General features: G+C 38.2%; 1 long non-coding RNA gene across 1 annotated transcript; it reads right to left on the reverse strand.

Annotated features, from left to right (window-relative positions):
* On the reverse strand, positions 9,618-14,065 carry LOC110396695. The gene is made up of 4 exons (XR_002437178.1): positions 13,926-14,065; positions 11,935-12,074; positions 11,205-11,289; positions 9,618-10,882 (listed from the first exon to the last, which is right to left on the reverse strand). It is a non-coding gene; the product is annotated as an uncharacterized LOC110396695 (long non-coding RNA).

The following is a 15,434-nucleotide window of genomic DNA, read 5'->3' on the forward strand; positions in this document are numbered from 1 at the left end:
CCCATCCTTGGAGGTGTTCAAGGCCAGGTTGGATCCACATTGGATGTGGAGGTTGGCAGCTCTGCCTGTAGCAGGGGGGTTGGAACCTGATAGTCCTTGGAGTCCCTTCCAACCCAAGCCATTCTATAATTCTATGATGATTTTACACCCTACCAGGCTTCATCCTATCTTCTCAAGGACTTAAAAGGAAGCGGGGTCACAGGACTGCAAGGCACCTGGCTCACATATTTAACCAAACACACATTTTTTGGTGACAGCCTAATTGTGTCAAATATTGCACCTGTGAAGAATGAAACCCAGAAGCATATGTTTGACCTACAATTTTTTGAGCCAATGCTGTTACATTCCTTGTGCTAGCAGCATAGTACTGAGAGCAGGAATAAAGAAGATGGAGTTGGGATAAAAACAGATTAAGTTGGCTGATTTCCCTTGAATTTGGTATGTTTTGATGAAATGTAGAGTTCTGCATGTCACTAGTTTAGCTTCAGCAAAACCATAGTCAAGACCCATTCTTGTTTGTTAATCGCTTTGCTTTTCATCTCACCGGACTTTAACTGTCTGAGCTATGGAGATTAAGACCGCAAGAGATGTCCTCTAGAGTTAGGAAGGGAAAGAGAGTCATACTGTAGTCTGGCCAGAATCACCCCTGGGGGTACCAATCCTTTTTCACTGTCTACAGGGGAAAGATAAAGTGATGGTAGCCCTGAATTAAACCTCTCAGTTAAGTGCCTAAAGTTGGGTGAGAAAATCTGAGCCTCATTAAATGGCTTTAGTGATCCAAAATGTGTGATGACGTTATCTGTTTATAGTGTTCCCTTTCTGTCTCTCTAGATGCTTGGTAGAGGGGATGAAATAGAACGGGAAGTACTATTCAATAAAGCACACAGCCAATTTAGGAGAAGCTCTTTTCAGGCAATTGCATCTTGGAATTTGCAGGCTCTGTATAATCCAGAAATGAACAGGGAGATTTTTCATGCACTTTGGAAAGAAGTGGAAGTCTGTAATGGCAAAGTTAGATTATGACTGTATTGTATTCAGAAGGCAAATACTAGGGAACACTGCAAATCTCAGCAAACTAAAATTTCAATATGTACAGGAAAGAATCATAGAATCAGAATGGTTTGGGTTGGAAGGGACCTTTAAGATCATCTAGTTCCAACCCCCTGCTGTAGGCAGGGACACCTCCCTCTAGACCAGGTTGCTCACAGCCCCATCCAGCCTGGCCTGGAATGCTTCCAGGGAGGGGGCATCCACAGCCTCACTGGGCAACCTGTTCCACTGTCTCACCACCCTCACAGTAAAGAATTTCTTCCTAATATCTAGTCTAAATCTGCCCTCATCCAGTTTAAGGCCATTTCCCCTTGTCCTGTTGCTACCTGCCCTTATAAAATGTCCCTCTCCAGCTATCCTGTAGGTCCCCTTCAGGTACTGGAAGCATTTCTGTATGGGGACAAATATCTTACATGTGTCTTGATAGCTTCCAGGAGTTAGTGGCTACCCTGGATGTGTACCAGGGGATCAGTTAGGACAGAAGTCCTGCACCTTTTTTACTACATTCTCTTATTCTCTAAGTTATCTCAGTTCAGTTAAAAAAAAAAAAAAAAAGTTTTTTAAAATAATGATTGCAAACCTGTGACATTCTGGTTCTTGAAACTCTTGCTTTAGTCTGTGCATTTCTTCTGTTAATTGATTGTTGCTTCTAAGGCTAAGAGATATATCTATTTTGTTAATAACTCAAGCAGATTAGGGTCTGTTGTGATAAGACTAGGGGAAAAGATTTCAAACTAAAAGAGGGGAGATTTTGACTGGATATAGGAAAAAGGTTTTTCTGATACAGGTGGTGAGACACTGGCACAGGGTGCCCAGAGAGGCAGTGGGTGCCCCATCCCTGCAGACAGCCAAGGTCAGGCTGGATGGGGCTGTGAGCACTGATGGAGCTATGGGTGTCCCTGTTCACTGCAGGGAGTGGGACAGATGGTCTTTAATGGGCCCATCCAACTTAAACCATTCCATGATTCTACAAATAAGAGAAGCACTGGAGGCTATTGGAACGCTTGTTTCTATTTTTCCACTGGCAGTTATAATGTGAATCTTCTGATTCCTAGTAATAAAATGACTAACATTAGATGGGTAGACAGTCTGAATCATCCACTGACAATCACTGCTCTAGTCCGTTCCCAATTCTACATTCATGTCTTTCAGCAAGACTCAGAAATGTCCAGGGTGTTAATGAAAGGAATTTCTGACCCTCACGAAAACTGAAGGATAATAATCCACATTTAACTGTTGCATTTTTGGTGCTCTGAAATTTGGCTTTCATTATACAGCACTTTATATGGGTGAATTATTCTTCCACTGATGAGAACTGCGGTGATTTGGGGTGCTAATGGAAAGTAGTAGGAAATTAATGCAAAATGAGAAGCACGGGTAGATTTTCTTTTTCAGTATGCCTGTGTATGAATGGGAGTTACTCTATCGTATCAAGGGGAGAATAGATTAAGCATTTTGGAATGCACAGCCCAAGAGAGATAGTTAATCCTGTTTTTGACAATCACAAATGTAATACGTACAAATGAGAGGAAGCATTATGCATGCTTTTCCTCATTTTACATACAGCACAATATGTTATTTTCCAGCTAATTCACATCTTCATTAAGTAAAACTGCTCTAACCGTTGCATACTGTAGATCAGGGGAAAAAAAAGATTTAATCAAGGATACACTAAGATGTTTTCATACATTTAAATTTTTTAACCTGTAAACTTTCTAATAAAAATATGTGATAAAGAAATGTAGCACTCAGGCTTAGCTTACTTAATGTCCACTGACCAAACTACAGTGGCTATAGAGGTCAACAGATCTTGCTGGTCAACCCAGGCAGTGTAAGTCTCAGCTCTTTTTGAGAAAATTAGCACATGAAGAAGCCTCTCTTACACATATCAAGACTGAAATTCTGCTTCTGTGCTGCTTATCTCCTTCGTCCTCTTATCCTTCATGCCTGTGCTGGGTGTTCACACAACCCAAGCTTTCTTTCTTAGGAGAGCTGGTCTGTACCTATGCCCATGTCCAACAACATTCTTATATGATAACGCTCAAAATCAAGTCTTGCTCTTCTTGGGGGCTGTCATTTTCAAAGAATCAAATAAAACACTTTCATGTGATTTATGGTGTTTGCTACTCCAGGCTTGTTCTAAACCTCTGTGGGAAATAAGTTTGCACCTTGACCAAACCCAACATGTTGTAACCTCTCCCAGTAATGCTGACTCCAAGTCGGAACAGCTGCAGGTATCTCCAAGGAAGGGAAACTGTGACACAGAATTTCTTCTCTTTGTTTAAGAGTGTCATTTTAACCATTTACCCTTTGTTTAACAAGCAAATTAAATCTGTCAAAGTAAATACGTTTCGATATTTAAAACAACAGCAGTTATTTCAGGTTAATTATTGTCAAGATTGGTACAAGATAGAGCAAGGTAGTTATTAAACATTAGCTAGAGAAATGTTTAACAGTAGGGTTCTCCAATAAAAAAAGAAATACTGCTTTCTTTTTTAAAATGACTAAATACTAAATATGTCCTCATAAGCCACTGACGAAACAGTTACACTATTGTGCTATTGATACTGGAACATTCTGAAAAACAAATTGCTACCTTTAAAAGTGAAGACAGCACATTTTTTTTTCTAAATGTAGCCATAATGACAAACAAAATTTGACCTGATTTGCAGTAGATATTGATAATGGAATTCATATAATGCGGTTAACCAATAATGTGGTTATTTTTAATTTTTTGTTAGTTAGTATCTTGTCTAAGTCAATTGTCAAGTTTCCCTCTGCAGTGAGGTACTGTAATGACCCATCCTTTAACAATGCCTGACTTACTCCACTGATTGACAAGAAAGCTGAATGCTGTCCTGATTTCCAGCATTTCTGTAGTGGCTGTGCTACATCATGGAAGAAAACAGTTGAAATCAAAGAACTGTTTCAAAGGTTATAGCAAAACAACTCATGAGTATGTGCTCTAGATAACAACATCTTAAAGGTGAAGAGAGCAAAAGTGGTCTCAAAAGAGTGGCATCATTGACTGCATTTAGAATAACTAGATGGTAAGGTTTTTTGAGCTTAGGAACACATTCTCTTGCATGTAGAAATCTCTTCCTTTATTGCCAGTGTATAGAAGTTGATAGAAAAAGAATTGTAATTCTAGAACAGAGTTTTAGATATTAATGGAAAGTGGCAATGCAAACAAACCATTTCATGTTCAATATTTGTATTGCAATCATAAATATCTGTGACCTTGGTGACAGTTTCAAAGCATCAGATTTAAACTTGGAAAGACTGAGTTAAACCAAAAGCAAAATTCCAATTTTCTTAGATTCTGATATAATTATTCCAGTAAGCGATGAGACTAATGATTCACACTTTCATTCAGGTTCTAAATATTCCATATGTTGTGTTAAAACAACACTCTGTTATCAAAAATAAAGATATACTGCTAAAATCAAGTGTAGATTGAGATTCATATTGCAAAATTCCAAGGTCTTACAAACAAAGCTCCAGCTTTCTTAAATTAAAGGTATACATTACACATTCAGTAATTATTTAAATCTCAACGTATCATGCTTTCTATAATTTGGATAGAATTCCAGAGCTCTCAATTGTTTCATGAAAGTCTGTATGGTCTGATTAAGACCAACAGCCAAAACTGGGATATAACTGTTATTTGACCTAAGCTAATATCATCAGCAATTTGAGGAAAAGGAGATCAATAGCTTTGAAAAGGAAGAAAACTTCCCGATAAAAAGAGATGTGTTAGACTGTATGGAGTCTGCCTAGGAACAACTAGGTTTTCTGGAATGAGCACCAACTCACACTTTTCAACCCTCATGACAAAGAAAATGCTTGAGCACTACTTAGATATTGGACTAAGCAGCTATCTCAAAACCCAGCCTGGAGATTTGCATTCCTATAAATACCTACCTGTAACTTTTGCAGCAGAACATTGTTTGATAACCTCAGTGACAGCTGGGGTAATGGGGATATATTGCATTACTTTATCATTTTTCTCCTGTGGAGTACAGAAGTCTAAACTCCAAGCACCTCAGTCATAGAAAACATTTGATCACCAGAATCCACCTGTACAGAGAAGAAAATGCTTTTCCTTGAGAGTTTATAATCAGAGTACAAGATACTGCTGGGAAGTTCCATTTTTAATTTCAGAAATCTTCAGATAAAACATTAATATTGGAGGTCATTTTCCAGCCTCACTTCATGATAAAAATTGAAAAAATATTCATCTCAAACAAGTTAGCTACACCTTGACAGCGCCTACTCATCCCCACTCACTAAAACACAATCCAAGGTCACTAACTCCAATATGAATATTTGCATTGTCAACCTTTTTAAGCATTTAAACCTAAGTGAGATGAAACCATCCCAAAGACATCACTGGCATTAACCTAACCTGACTTGGGTCACCTAAAATGTAGTCTAACAAAGTCCATTCATAACCCATTCATCTTATTCCATAGTCAGCACCTAGCTGATGTGAATCGCCTTCTAAGGATACAGTATTTCTCAGTTACTTGCCCAACTAGCTTGGATCACTGATTTAAACTAATTTTCCTATTAGTTGTAAATTAGATTATATAAATTCCACTCCAGGAATCAAACCCAAAGGTTTTTTACTGGTATTATATTGATACTGCACTACTCTATGTGCCCTTCAAAAGCAGACTTACCTATTTTCCTTTTTTCTACTATTATTTAATCCTGTTGGAAGAACCAGCCCAATAGTTTCTATGCTATGACTACGATGTTCGTAACTATGTCAGGAACCTTGGAACCTATCCAATGTGAGTATCTACTTTCTGTTTGTGACTGAAGATAGCAGTTTCTATTTTAAAACTGAAATTAGAACCTCCATGTAGCCAGGCACCTATGCTACAACAATATATCCGATAAAACACTTGTTTCTCCTGCTAGAAGTCTTGCACCCTTTCAGATGGATAGTCAGATCTGGGAAAGAAAAAGTTTTAAAGTTTGTTTGAATGTGATTTAAAAAAGAAACAAAACAACAACAAAAAGACAACAACAAAGAAACAAACAAAATAGAACCATAGGGAACAACTTTAAAAAAATCCTTCAAAATACAGCTATAGAAGTAAGAAGGATGCATACAGAGAAATAATTTTCACAGAATCACAGCATTGCAGGGGTTGGAAGGGACCTCAAGAGATCATTGAGTCGAACCCCTGCTAGAGCAGTTCCCTACAATAGGTCACACAGGTTGGTCACCTAAAATGTAGTCTAACAAAGTCCATTCATAACCCATTCATCTTATCCCACGGTCAGCACCTAGCAACTGTCCAGATGGGTCTTGAATATCTCCATAGAAGGGGACTCCACCACCTCTCTGGGCAGCCTGTGCCAGTGCTCCATCACCCTTACCATCAAGTTCTTCCACACGTCTTTCTACGTACAAGTTTTAGGTCATTGCTCCTTGTCCTATTGCTATGCAGCACCAAGAAGAGCCTGGCCTCATCCATTTGCTTCCCACCTCTCTTCAGATATTTACAAACATTTATCAGATCCTCTCTCAGTCTTCTTTTCCCCAGGCTGAACAGACCTGGGTTACTCAGCCTTTTGTTTCAGTAACTCTGAAGGACTATAGTTAAACGTAGAATAAACTTTTATTTAATTATAAGCCTTCAAAAAATAGAAACTCACAGCATCTTACTTGAAAAAAAGTCTGAAATTGAGTATTCTGAGTTTACCAGGACATTCCATTCCTTTCTTGCGTCTTTTGGGCAGATTAGGACGAATTGAAATAAGAATGTTTCCATAGCACATTTTATGCTCAACAACTCAGCATTTTCAGAAGGCAAAAATGTTTGCACTGGACACTTTCCAGACAGCTTTCTCTTGAATTTTTCAAGATGATTCTTTCATTCCTTAGACTTCTGGACAGAAACCCTCAGCACTGTGTCATGATCCAAGCTGCTCACGAGGCACCCTCCAATTGCAAACAATGTAACTTCAGAGAATTTCCTAATCTAGCGTTATGACAGTGCTCATGCAGTGTATACCTGCGGCTTTTTTGCAATGAGTTTGGTTGCTCCCATCAAGTCAGAAAAGCCCCAGAGCAGTTTTGGAAGCTGTGAGCATTGCAGTGTACCTGCTTTTTCAGCCCTGCTTGCTGACATAAGTCCACCGCACAGGTGGGAGCGTGAGACTAAGGAGCGTGGAATGCCATGAGCTTCCCTGATGTGTCATAATTAAACACCTGTGCTGAATAGCTCTTTGCCGAGCCACTGTGAAAATGCGTGCCGTGCTCAACGGTCCTGAACATTTTCCATCTCTCACTTGGGCAGGTGGTCTTGCATTTGAACTTGGGTCTGCTATTAAAATAACACCAAACGTAGAGATGCGATTTCAAGACCTCTTCAAGGACTTTATTTTGGCAGAGTTTTTTTGGTGTTTTTGTTGTTGTTGTTGTTTGACTGATTTTCCTGCTGTTTTTTTTTTAATGTTAAGTGGTATTCCTGAACTTGCTTATTTAACATTCCCAGAGTGACTTTATATTCTGCATAAGTCATGCTTACAGTTGGTAAAACTATACAGATGGTGATATGGATTAAGAGCCTAGAACAGTTGTACACCACAAAATGAGCTCATGTTAGCAAAGGGAAATTACTTAAATAAATGTGTCTGTGGGAAAAGAGTCTAATCATAGAATTTCCTGTACTCTTAGAGCCTGTCTCTAGAGTCTTTTCATAAACATGGAGTTCTTCAGGACCTCATAACTCTCTACTGGGAACAAAGGTTACATTTATACCAACAAACAAATCAAAGCCAGAACATGTTGTCAAACTCCATTCCCCTATTATCCAGAATATGTAATTGCTCACATGCTTCCTACGTGGTTTTGGCTTACACTGGCTCTCCTAGACTATGTCTCTGCATGGCCCAGGGTACTGATGTGCTAAGGACTTCTCCCAACAGGCAGTTTAGACACTGCTATCCAGTCTGTAGGGAAAGAGGATTTAGGCATGTGTCTACAGGCGAGGCTGCTCCCTTTAGCTGTTAAGCGAGACTGACCTCTGACTGATCCGTGACCTGTTTTATGTAGTCAGATGCACGTAACCGACGTTTCAAAAACAAACCTCCTAGCAAAATAGTGGTAATGAGCTTGGACCTGACTCATTCTGCTGTGGTGTATTTCATACAGCCAGGTGGCCAAGAACTGACTCATGATGGCTGAAGGCAGCGGTGAGTCTGGTAACGTGGCATAGAGAGGAACTGTGAGCACCAGTCTGCCACAACATGAGATATAGGTCAGGGGAGACTCCTCTAGTCTGAAAGCTAAAGACAGAGAAAACCTGGGGACCACCATTTTATTTTTCATACAAGGTCCACTTCTAATGCTACTGGCCAAACCGGCAGCCCAGTCAACTACTTCATTCTTAAAGTCATACAGACCTTGGTAATGGACAAAGTAAAGGACAACTTTGTGTTACTAGCTCTTAAAATTCCCTCAGCTGCTCCCACGTTGAGCCTAGTATCCTGCGTTTAATGAAATTGAAACTTGTTTAATCTCATCCTAAATATCTTCCATCCTAAACATCTTCCATCCTAAACAACCTTCCAGTACCTGAAGGGGGCCTACAAGATAGCTGGAGAGGGACATTTTATAAGGGCAGGTAGCAACAGGACAAAGGGAAATGGCCTTAAACTGGATGAGGGCAGATTTAGACTAGATATTAGGAAGAAATTCTTTACTGTGAGGGTGGTGAGACACTGGAACAGGTTGCCCAGTGAGGCTGTGGATGCCCCCTCCCTGGAAGCATTTCAGGCCAGGCTGGATGGGGCTGTGAGCAACCTGGTCTAGAGGGAGGTGTCCCTGACTACAGCAGGGGGTTGGAAGTAGGTGATCTTAAAGGTCCAGTCCAACCCAAACCATTCAATGATTCTTTGATTCTATGATCTCTTCCAGAGGAGTCTTCAGCTTTTTTTCAGAAAAGGGGAATTTTGGTTAAAAGCAATGAGAAATAGGGCATATGTGAGGCATCTTATTACCTTTGAGTTTACTCTCAGTTCAGTCACACGAAACATTCATTTTACTGAAGAAGCAGCAGTTGCCATTTTTTGATGCTATGGTGTGTGCAATATCAATCTCATGTTTATTTATGCATGTAAAGATTTTATTATTTACATTTAAATATTTATAACATTTCTGCATAAACAGCCAAAAAAGTTCATCTCTGCCCTTTAGGAAATAAGCAATTTCTTTTTACTAGGTAGATTTTTTTTCTATATAAATAATTGACACCTTGATTTTTCCCTCTGTCTTTATGCTATTTACATTATTTCTTAAATGCAAGAGGTTATAGAACTAACAGACTGACTGGTCTGTTTTTATTGCCTATCAAATCCAAATAGACTAATATATCACATGCAGTATCTGGAAAAGTGAGTGGTGATAAAGCTCAAAGGAAAAATAGGAATGAATTCATTAGAATTCAGGTAGGAAAGCCTATGCTAATTGCCTTGCTACACTGAAAAAGTATTTTTTATTTCTTGGAAAAAACTTTATGTATTTTTTTTTCCTGACACTTGATGTACTGTCAAGCTATTTAGGAATAACTATAATTGTTATCCTTTAAAAAAAAATTGTACTATCCTCAAAATTACTTTGTAAAAACCAAGGAGTTTTCACAAAACTTCATAAACTGTGATGGTTAATTAAGAGGCTGCAATAGGCAGAGTTCTTCCTTTGTCAGGTAACTCAGGACAGCTTTGTATGCCTCTGAGGGTGAGGCACCTTCTTCATCCTCACCTCCCTCCCTCATTAATTATTCTGGACCAGTTAACACTGGCATTAAAATCTTGTCCTCATGACTGCTAATGAAAAAAAATCAACTCATTTCTGTCATAACAAAGAGGGGAATGAAATCAGTATATCCTGACTCTGAAAAAAAGTAGAAATAAATGGAGAAAGCTGATGTAAAATTTGTGTAAAATAACAGAACAGGCTAAATTCCTCACATAATATTACCATAACACAGCAATTCAATGACAAGTAAAGTTGGCATATATATAAATTTTTGCAACACAATCTCAGTATCCCAGTAAAGGAGAAACTAAATTGGTCATTAAGAGTTCAGTTCTGACAGCAAACAGAGCCTACCAAATGCCATCACAGATGTGTTAGACATTTTTATTAGTTAAAGGCTTATACAGGACTGAGGTCAAAGAAATAGAAAGAAAATTGCTTGTCTCCATCAACTGCAATGCAACTAGGCAAAGAGTTGAAAAGAAAACATAATGGCCAAGTGGCTTCTCAAAGATGTCAAGTAACTTGACAACTTGACAAGCAAGAAAAAGTAGTGTCCAGGCTCTGGACATGTTCTCTAGAACATAGTTGTTCCCATGTCCATCCTAGTCCATTAACCCTCTGTTAAATTAAATATAATATTCTTTTTTCTTATAGATAACACTCATGTTTTATCCTCTGTTGGCTGCTCCTCATATATTTTCCTTTTGTGTATTTTTCCCACATGGAAGCAAATGATGAGATTATCTGTTCTTGCTTCCGAGCTAGAAACACAGTCTTTAAAATCACAACCAACACACCACATAATTTACTTCATAAATTTCTCTTACAGATGTTCAGGAATCATTGCCTAGGGGTAGGATTCCATTGTTTCTCCTGGTTCCACTAAAATCATTTCACACAATTTCAGTTTGCTATTTTAATTTTTAAGGTTTCATTCTAAATTCCTTACAGGTTTGTGGATGAATAATCTTCCTTTGCTTAATTTGAAAACCAGGAGATAATGAAGAGTTTCAAAAACTGCTCCAACTTGAATGTTTCCAGCTTTGCAACCTGCTTAAATAACCCAAGGGAAAAAAAGAAAAGAAAGGAAAAAGGCATAACTAATGGTTTAAAATGGTGTCTCAGAAAGAACCTACGATGAAATAGCTTTATTAAGGGTGAAAATCAAGCATGAGAACTGGATCACTTTTGCCAAAATGTCGTTTCTATTGGTTTTTTTCTAATCTCTGCTATCCCTGACATACACACCCACATGCACACACCCGTTAATTTTGAAATTTATGATACATATTTTGAAATGCAAAATGAATTATCTCTGTTATTATTGAGATTTACCTCACTTAATTTAGTTCTTGAAGAGGTAGATACCTACAACAAAAGCAGTCATTTCAGATTCTCTTTATGGACCATAGGGAGCAAGAAGAATTTTCAGAGAGTAGTTCATCTCCTCCTCGAGTCTAAAAGAGAAGAAAAGAATATGGCTTTGAGGGTATATATTTTTCTCCACTTACTGTCAGAGGAAGTTACTATGTCAGCCAGTCTTGGACTCAGATATTATCCTGCAGACCTCTGATGGCAGATGATAACCTCCTTTTCTGCGACTTGCACACATTTTTTTGTATTGCACAAGATCAGTTCATCCTGATTGTAGCAGAAGCCAGCTTTCTGAAGATTATAGTTAAGTTAGCAGAAGGTTTTTGCATTTTTATGTTTGAGAGTAGAGGATTTACAGGACTTATAATATTTAATTTTCAGGCCATTCCTATTCTTTTAATCTCCAGTATTGCATTCAAAAATATGAACTAATCAGACCATAAATTTCTAGACAAATCTCTGAAGGCTCTAGATGCATAGCTAGTGACTGACATCGTCATCAATAGGTTTCTTTCTGCTAGAATAAACTTCATCTGCAAAAATAAGCATTCTAGTAGAAGATAGGAGATTGCGTAGATTTAAGTCTGAAGCAAAAAATATAGTATATAGAGAAGGCTTAGAAATATCCAGATAAGCTGTAAACACATTATTCTAGGAATGTCTTTTAACCCCACTGAATGCACTAAATGTTTTGTGCTGTTAAAAAAAAATAAACCGTACATCCTCACCTTCAATTTACTGCATGCAACAGATGTCAACATTCATAAAGCCGTTAGCCCCAAGGAAATGTCCTTATGAGTAGGTTCACTTGCAAGAACAGGGAGACTGATGTTGTAAGTGGCTTGCATGAATACCATGGGACCTGCGTCTAAAGAGAAAGAAGAAACATTCATTAGTGAAAAAATAGCTTGGCTTCTATTTTGTCTTTTTCATCTCTTACCACTGCTCTGCTGCTGCTTTTGGTCTATATAGTCAGCTAATAAGATTTCCACTTCTTCAGGCAAGGAGGCAAGTTGTGCTTGAAGAAAAGTTGTGCCTAGATTCATTCCAATGCATTCATCTACTATTAAGAAGTGTTTCACAGAGCAGTGCATTTGAACAAATATTAAATTCGCACAATTGTTAATCAGTGTGCCATCTGGAAACATTTGAAAGTTTAGACTCTTAATTGCCTGAATCTCATAAATGTTCAAAATTGTTGCATACTACAGGCTATACTGCATTTAGGAATTTTTTACTGTATAAATACGTGTAATTAAAACCTGAGATAGGAACACTTTCCAGCAGCTGTTGTGAAAGCTGTAAGCATCTTCCCTATTAATCTTCAGGGATTTGAAATATGTGTTGCTGAGCACCAGGGTCAACGACATGCCATTACATTTGAATCCCACCATTTGACAAAGCATTGCATTCTGTTTCTAAATTCTTTCATGTGACTGACAGCTACATCCATTTCTTCCTGAGGCCACTCTTTAAATTCCTTTGTACTTGTAGAAGCAAGTTTGCTGGCTCAAGAATTTTGTCTTAACTCTGCCTCTAAGACTTGTCAACGGCAAATTAGGACAAGAAATTCTAATTTATGTTTCAAAGGCACCTATGGTAGTAAGAGAAACTATTTTTATTTATATTTTTTTCCTCAAAAGTGTCAAATCAAAGACTCCATAATTATTATATATTTTCTGTCCATGTCATATTATACTGACTTCAGGGGCAAGTGGTGGGTGGGGTTAATCTGAGTAAAGTCAGTGAAATGAACAAAAGATTTCTGTTCATGGCAAGTGTTACTTACAGCATTCACTATCTCAGTAAGAAAACAAAACCTTCTGGGGTAAGGCAACATCTTCGTGTCCTTAGAGCAGTGGAAGCATGTCATACACCGAGGCTACTAAAGATTATTAAAGTCTTGACCAAAGTAATTAGTCGAATTCGGAGATGGTGTAGTTATGCATAACAGTCAGATATTAATAGGTTATTCTAATAGCACTGCTCTACTTTCTCAAGAAATTCTCCATATCCATTGCCTGTTCTCACCATGAGTCACAGATACTCCCTATTGGCTCAGGACCAGTCAGCACTGATTTTGTCTCTACAGTAGCTTTCAAACTATGGCTATCAATCACCAGCACCTTTTACAGCCAGCCAAACAGCTAGCAACATACACAATACAGTCTCCTTTATGTTGCTTCCAGATGCTGTAATATATTTCATTAAAGTGTTTGTTTTTTTTCTCTCTGATATTATTTTAAAATAGTCAATAACAGTGATCTTTACCCTGGGGAAGATAAGCACTTGTGAAGAGGAAGGAGGGCTTCATATGGTCTTGATGCATTTTGGGGTACTTGGAATGGGTGCTGATGAGGTTGACAGCTGATGGGAATTATTCTTCTCTGCAAACACTGAATGGGAATTGTTTTTCTGTTTGTTTTATTGTTGTTGTTTTAATAGGTTCGTCAGAGGATTCTAAAAACTTACCACAGAATATCCGTGCCCAGAAACCCATTTCTAAATGCATCTCCATCAGGACAAATAAAAAGTACATCTGGGAACAGAAACCCTGTTGGACAGGTACATCATTGCTGTTATATGGGAAAGGTAGAATTTCTCACACCATTTTTAGATAAGAACCAGCATGTTGTGAATCAGTCATTTATTTTTCTTGAGTTTGTATCCAAGTAGTAAACCATCAACTGAAACAAGTAAAAATAATCTCACTACTTACATTCCATTTCCAAAATGTGGTCTTCTCTAGTATTTTTCATGTTAGATACTTTGAAGGAAAAGCCCTCTGCCCAATGAGTACATGGAAAACAGGGCTAGATCCAGCAGCTGTGGACACGAAAATCAGCTGCTGGTACTGCCCCTTCATCCTGACAGCCTTCCTCTTAATCTCTTTTCTGCCCTCTTGCAGGTGTGAGGGATGGAGCAATGACCTCTTTTTGTAAGAAGGCAGTGGTTTTCCCAAATTACAATCTTACAGAAAACCGTAAACTGAGAGCTTCAGCATTTCCTCTTCATTATCACAATCATTTGTGGAAAAGAGGAGGCCTGAAGGGCTGTTTTTTTCCTCTCTCTTTTATTTTACTTTTTCTTGAGCCTATCTGCTCTTTAAGGATTGCATGTTTTCTTGAGAAGGGAAAATTTGAATATGGGAGGGCATCTGTAGATAGTTCTTATCCAGACATTACTGAAAACATGCAAAGAGGGGAAAATTTGAGCTTTAAATCAGTGTTTTTGTGACATAGCTGACAGAGCATAATGCAAGTAGGGCTTCCATACCTTTGGGTTATGAATTGAGAGACACGGGGCCTGAGCTATTAGTGTTAAATAGAAAGAAAAGTGCTGTTTTAGCACAAATGGAAAATTCCCACCAGTTGACTCATGCTGTCTTTTGTGAATGCAGAACCAGATCCTCAAATACAGGATGAAGAACCATATCTATTTAAATAGCAGAAAGAACCCTGTTGTCCTCTAAACACAGATATACTGCAGTTAAATGGGAAGGGCTCTAGAATTCAAGATTACCAGGTTTCTGTTTCAAGATACCAACTCAAGATCTGTTTTCATTTTGCTTATTATCAAGGAGTTGATTTTATCATTTCTTTCCAGAGTTTGGAAATATTAATGTACCCCAGATTCAAGGGCTGATCTATTATCCAATGTAATTGTTTTCTACTGTTCTAACATTTTTAATAAAGGGTGATTTCACCTTCCTTACCTTGGTTTTGAGCTCAAAAATATCTGCTTTTACTGAATTTTGTTACTGCCTTTCTGTGTGACATTGGGCAAATAATTTCACCTTTTTCTTCCCCCCCCCCCCCCCCACCAATATTCCCCGTTCTATTCTAACAATTGTAAATTTAAAGTATTCATTTCTCTGGTCTGTTTCAACTGTTAGCACTTTGGTCCATTTACTTCTTTAAGACAAAAACATCTAATAATTCTACTGAAATGCTCAGAAAGTGAAGACATAAGATAAATCAAGGAGGTATGAGAAAAACACACCATAATCATTTATTCTGTATGTAATGGGAAAGCTGAAGCCAGATAAGTAACGGTTTTGTGTTTCTAGCTGGACACCCTCATGTCCAATAAGGGGCAAGCTCTGATTCAAGCTTGTGAATGGCTTCACCACACCAATCAGAGGTTCCCTTTCTTCTGTGATTATCTGTTACCTTCAGTGACTGAGGTGCTGAGCCTACTCTACAGAAGAGGCACTAGTGATAACTAT

This window comes from Numida meleagris, chromosome 3 (assembly GCF_002078875.1).
Source record: "Numida meleagris isolate 19003 breed g44 Domestic line chromosome 3, NumMel1.0, whole genome shotgun sequence".
Classification (NCBI taxonomy): domain Eukaryota; kingdom Metazoa; phylum Chordata; class Aves; order Galliformes; family Numididae; genus Numida; species Numida meleagris.